Genomic DNA, 6,585 nt, shown 5'->3' on the forward strand with positions numbered 1-6,585 from the left:
TTCAAAACACTGAATACAGAACACAATGATTGTCTATAAAATGTTTAATACATAAATATAAAATGTGAGCACAGGCACCAATGGACAGAGAAAAAAGGAATATTGTTTTTTATAATTCAAATAAATAAATAAATAAACAATCAAATAAATAAATTAATTCATTCATTAATCTATACATTTCCATCAACTTTTAACAGAATGTAGCTGAATATCTATCATTTTTATATTATTAAATTTTTCATTTATATATAATTTTTAAGATAATGTTTAAACAGGACATTAAACAGGACATTTTTATTTTTCAAATAATGTTAGAGTGTTTCTCGGCTTTGAAGCATATTCAAGGTTGAAGATGAAGTACATTGTCATTAGAATAACATGGTCATATGACCTGGTCATATCGTCTACTTCACAGACCTTCTCCCCTTGCATCATTATTTCTAAAACAGACTGCATCCAAGTGTAACCCGTGCGGCTCGCTTATGCCCAGCGTGATGTGCGGCCAGCGACACCGGGTATTAAAACTTGGTCTGCGTTGTTACGTTGTGTGGATGCAGAAACAGACACGGGACAGCAAGCAGTCGATTCACTGGATCTTTTTACTGAGTAAAAGAGAAAAATAAGCAGCCTCAGACTGAGTGGCCCTTATAACACTCTCTTCCATCGAATCACATTTCAAAAGGGCGGAAGAAAACATGAACATAAGGAAAATAATATAGAAAACATACCTGTTTAACAGAGACAAATAAGCAGCCTCAGATCGAGTGGCCCTTATAACACTCTATAAAACAAATATGGTGCGCCTCCATTACCATGTGCTGGTCTCACATAAAGACAGAAATATATCTCAAAGAATGTAAAATATCAAAAATAATCCCAATGATAGATAAAACAGTACTTTACATATACATATTGGGTTGAAATAAAGATATAAAAGATATAATTAACATTAGGATTAAATAAAATTAACAGGATGACAAAAGAAACCTACCTCTTCCATCGAATCACATTTCAAAAGGGAAGAGGAGGAGACAGGACAGGAAATTAGGTCATACTGTGACCTCGCATCACTTAAAGGAGAAGCGCACCTTTAGATCAGGTATCATAAAACGTATATGAACAATTTTGTGTGAATTATAACAATATTTACTAGTATACTTTGTATACCTGTTACACAAGGCACCATTTACAGTATATACAGCACAGGGTTGGGTGTACGTGGTTCCTAAACAAGAAGAGAATAATGTTATATTCAGTATAACATGTATGTATTCAATATAAACGTATTAAATGATACATAATTTCCATTATTATTTGCTTTTAAGTCACAATTTGAAACACAATTTTACTCACAACTGAGGGGACATTAAGGGCTGGATATAATGATAATATTTTCTTTGTGGAGTGATGTTTCATATAGTCTGTCCTCTCACTCTTTGTCCGTGTCATTTAGTCCTCTAAAAGGATTTGGTGATCTCCAAGCATTTGGTTTTCATTTTATCCAAGTGGATCCCAATGCTGTAATCATCTTCTCCTGAATAAATCTACCCACAAAAATATGTCTGCTATTCTTAAAAAACTTAAGTTGATTCTGTCTGGGACACTTACCCCAACTGCCCTTGACCTCTTTTGATACACATCTTGGTCAGACAGATTGTCCATCTAAAAAAACAAAAGAAATATATTATTAAGCAAGTGTGTAATTTTAGAGAATGGTGGAGAGTAAAAACAGTTCTCTATATTTCCAGGTCTCCAACAAGCGAACAATTCAACAAGGTGTGCTCAGCCATTGTTACAAAATACCAGTGCCCGGTTGCATAAAGCACCTTAAGTGTAATTTTCCCATAAGATCGCCCTTATGTTTCCCTTTAAACTTAACGGTTATTTTCTGCAACACCCTTAAGTGTTACTTAAGGGTTTCTTTAGGCGAAACATCATAAACCCTAAGAATATCCCTTAAGTAATCCTTTTAAAAACGATGTGTTGCATAAAGCCCCTTAACTGTCATTTCCCTAAGTATAACATAAGGTTTGGAAAACTTCACCTTTTTCCCCAAGTGTTACAAGGAGTGAGCAGGTTCAATCCAAGTATTCTAACAAGACACGATCGACTGCTTTATATGATGAACAAATTGTAATTTAGGTGTTTATTCACATAAACATTGATGGAATTACATACGTATTTATATCTCTTATGGTCAACGGATGCGGAAATGTGTGCATCACGTGCAAGAACAAATCTCATTGGTTCTGTGTTTGTATGCGCACATTCAAGCTTCCAAAACAGCCTTATTCAGTCTTTCAATGAATGGACATAAATGATGAGAGAATATTAAAAATATCTTTATTTGTTATCCAAAGATGAATGAATGTCTTATGGGTTTGCAATGACATGAGTGTGAGTGAATGACGGCAGAAATCCCAATTTTAGTATTAACAAATAACGTGTCCATGGCAACAGCAGAATTTTATAATGGCAAAACCTGGATTGCTGTCGTGAAACACTTAACGGTTTCTTTTACCTAAGAAAACAGGTATTATACAACACCCTTAAGTCATTCCCTTAGTTAAGGAGAAATCACACCTTACAGTATTAGTTCACTTTCCATTTAAATTTTCCTGATAATTTATTTCCATGTCATCCAAGATGTTCATGTATTTCTTTCTTCAGTTGAAAAGACATGAAGGTTTTGATGAAAACATTCCAGGATTATTCTCCTTATAGTGGACTTCACTGGACCCCAAATGGTTGAAGGTCAAAATTACAGTTTCAGTGCAGCTTCAAAGAGCTTTAAATGATACCAGATGAGGAATAAGGGTCTTATCTAGCGAAACGATCGGTCATTTTCTAATTTGTTTTTAAAATGTATATGCTTTTATATAAACAAATGATCTCCTCTTCAAGTGGTTCTGCCATTTCCGTATTCTTCAAACAGCATACCCTATACGTCCTTCGCCTTCCCTATTCAACTTATGGAACGAATGCAGCACCAGTTCCGTTTTTTCCGTAAGTAGAATAGGAAGGCGTAGGGACATACAGCATGCTTTTTGAAGAATACGGAAGGGCGGTTGTGCCGCAACCACATGAAGGAGATCAATTGATTATAAAAAAGCATATACATTTGATTTTTTTTAGAAAATGACCAATCTTTTTGCTAGATAAGACCCTTATTCCTCATCTGGTATCATTTAAAGCTCTTTGAAGCTGCACTGAAACTAATTAATTTTGACCCACAACCGTTTGGGGTCCACCTAAGTCCACTATAAGGAGAAAAATCCTGGAATGTTTTCATCAAAAACCTTAATTTCTTTTCGACTGAAAGAAAGACATGAACATCTTGGATGACATGGGGTGAGTAAATTATCAGGAAAATTTTATTTGAAAGTGGACTAATTTAAGATATTTTGTTGAAATCCGATGGCTCAGTGAGGCCTGCATAGCCAGCAATGACACTTCCTCTCTCAAGATCCATTAATGTACTAAAAACATATTTAAATCAGTTCATGTGAGTACAGTGGTTCAATATTAATATTATAAAGCCACGAGAATATTTTTGGTGTGCCAGAAAAACAAAATAAGGACTTAAATAGTGATGATGAGTGTGTCGAATCAGCAGTTCGGAGCGCCAAAGTCACATGATTTCAGCAGTTTGGTGGTTTGACGCGCAATCCGAATCATGATTCGACACGCTGATTCATAACGCTCTGAAGCTTAAAGGGGGTATAATGCTATATTCTGACTTATTTACACTGTTAAAGGGTTGGATTCTCATGCTAAACATGGCCAAAGTTTCAAAACACGAGTTGGACGAATGACGGAGTACTGTATTTCTGTGCCAAAAATACTACACCAGCTTCCTGCAGCAGTGTTTTGAATTTGGCCATCACTAAATAAGTTGTTATTTAGTTTTTTTTGGCACACCAAAAATATTCTCGTCACTTTATAATATTAATATTGAACCACTGTACTCACATGAACTGATTTAAATGTGTTTTTAGTACATTAATGGATCTTGAGAGAAATGTCATTGCTGGCTATGAAGCCATCGGATTTCAACTAAAATATCTTAATTTGCATTTCGAAGATTAATGAAGGTGTTACAGGTGTAGAACGGCATGAGGGTCAGTAATAAATGAACTAACCCTTTAAGGTGCTTTATGCAACCGGGCACAGTTCTTAAGAGACAAGACTGGAAGAGTGTATGTAAGAACATGTCAAAGAGCCCTTCAGTTTATATATATTAGCTATGTAAGTGAAAAGGTGTTATTTCATTTGGCATACTTACATCTACAATACTTGCCATATTTTTAGTGTCACAAGTCCTTGGACCCTTGGTAAAATAACCCATTTCCTTACTTTGCTAAACCTGCTACGAATTTAATTTAGTCTTTCAATACCAGCCAAATGTGATCTTTCTTGAATTAGTTTTTAAGCATCTCATGCCATGTGTCACTTACCTGGTTCCTTACCTGTTCGTCTCATAATTGAGATCCCTCACCTTCATCATCCTTTGTCTTCAGTCCAGACCAATCCGCTCACCATCATCTACAAATACAAAGAGACTGTTATCATCCAGCTGATTTCATTCAACCTGTCATCATTCAATCTACTAACCTGTTTATTCACCTCCCCATCTCTGCCACCTGCAATAATAAACCTTTTGTGAACTGTATTACGTTGTCTCCTTCTGTCCGTGACACCATGACTCCTTTAAAAATAATATTATTTAAAATACTATAAAAGGCTGGGCTATGTTATAATGCAGGGCTCTTTGACACGTTCTTAAATACACTCTTCCAGTCTTGTCACTTAAGACTGGTTTTTGGTAACCAGGGCTAAACTAACCTTGTTGTATTGTTTGCTTGCTTTACCTGAAATTAAAGAGAGGCAATTTTACCCTCCATCTTTCTTTAAAATTATGCACTTACCTGTACTTCACTGTGGGAATTAACATATATATGTGCACATCTGATCAAACAGATTATTTTTTAACTCCATTTGCTTTGTGATAAAAAAGAAGTAATAAATACATTTTATAAAGAAAAAAATCTCCACTCTCCTTAAGTTTTTTTGTATTGCTAGTGGGGTAGCTGATAAATTTCTGGTCACCCTGTTTGAGCAATACGTTGTGTTGAGATTGATCCATGTGAAATACCAAATCAAGTCCTACAGAAACAAAACTGCAGAGAGGTGCATGTTATAATGGTACTACTAACAGCTCAGTAATTTGTAATGATAGCAATATAGTTTAGCTAAAAGTATGTGGAAACCTAACCATCACACCTATACAAGTTGATGGGCATCCCATTCCAAAACGGGAATGCAATATAAGTTTAAAGCAATGTAAGTTGTTTTGGATAACAGTGTCAACTAAATACATACATGTGAGAAAATGCTAGTCACTGAATTCTTCAGTACAACCTATTAAGTAATTAAAAAATGTTAATAATAATTAATAGAGGTGTCCACATACTTTTTTAAAACTTTAAGAGTAGATGTAATAAACTTACACATGAATGGTGTTTGTGGTCTTGGTAGGCATCTCAGTCTTTAGGTTTTCTTCTAATCTTATGAATTTAACTTGATCCTTCAATTTAGGGAATATTTTAGGTATCATAGTTTTCAGTTAGGTTCATTCAAGTGTCTGCATCAATTCCATTGTCTGTTAAAACAACAGGATTCAATAGTAGAATGTCATATCTGCTTAACTGTGAAAATGTCTGTTTTGCTGCAATAGGAAGTTAAACAGAGTGTGCATTTTTGTGAGATAAACCTTGAAATGTAGGGATGATCACCTGGAAACTGTTGCCATCAACCAGTCAGCCACATGGATTTTCCAGTGAATCAGCTCTGAGCTCATTCTTGCCTCTATATGCAGAGAAATATTGCAATTTAGAAAACAATGCGTTATAAAATATGAATAAAAATAAACTTTTCATTTTTACTAAATTCTCTCTCTCTCTCTCTGTGTGTGTGCGCAAACACACGCGCACACACAGTAAGGATAAAAAACGGCAAAATATCTTGAAATAGTACATGTGGAAAAGGTGTAGTAAGTGGTACACCCGGAATTATTTCTCCAGGCCGTTAAATTGACAATATTGTGGCCGCATTAACACGACGTGTCTGCTTAGGCCCGTCGTCATTTATTCATTATCACACACCTTAAAGTTATTATGACATTAAATAGGTGTTTCATAGCTTTTCAAAAAGTTAATAGTTTATTTGAGACGTTATGTTGTCTTACCTCAGATTTTTGTGTCGTTCCGCTCAGTCCCACTCGGTCCCTGCTGCTGCCGCTTCAAAATTTGTAACGGTTTTTTCCACGTGACCACTGACATCATTGCGCGAGAGAGACTTGTGGAGATTCAGTGCATTGCGTTGCGTACCAAAGCCCAGATACAGAAAACATTTAAAGCATTTTCAAGGATTTGCTTATTCATGCTTAAAAACGAAACAATATTAATAATCTCGTTTACTTTGAGTGAAAATAATGTACTTTTGAATTGCTAGTTATTTGTCAGTATTCTTATTTTGTAAAAACATTTAGGCACAAGCAATCTCAGCACATAAATGATTAACAAC

The 6,585-nt window shown here is 35.1% G+C and overlaps 1 long non-coding RNA gene across 2 annotated transcripts; it reads right to left on the reverse strand.

Annotated features, from left to right (window-relative positions):
• Positions 1-6,284, reverse strand: LOC137021125 (uncharacterized). 2 transcript variants are annotated; one of them, XR_010895279.1, is made up of 8 exons: positions 6,248-6,284; positions 5,796-5,868; positions 5,511-5,662; positions 1,609-1,662; positions 1,168-1,225; positions 992-1,070; positions 729-781; positions 1-602 (listed from the first exon to the last, which is right to left on the reverse strand). It is a non-coding gene; the product is annotated as an uncharacterized lncRNA (long non-coding RNA). The 2 variants fall into 2 exon arrangements; XR_010895280.1 differs by having other exon boundaries at positions 5,774-5,868; positions 6,248-6,280.
• Between the last annotated feature and the right edge of the window lie 301 nt (positions 6,285-6,585).

Source organism: Chanodichthys erythropterus, chromosome 6 (genome assembly GCF_024489055.1).
Source record: "Chanodichthys erythropterus isolate Z2021 chromosome 6, ASM2448905v1, whole genome shotgun sequence".
NCBI classification, from domain to species: Eukaryota; Metazoa; Chordata; class Actinopteri; order Cypriniformes; family Xenocyprididae; genus Chanodichthys; species Chanodichthys erythropterus.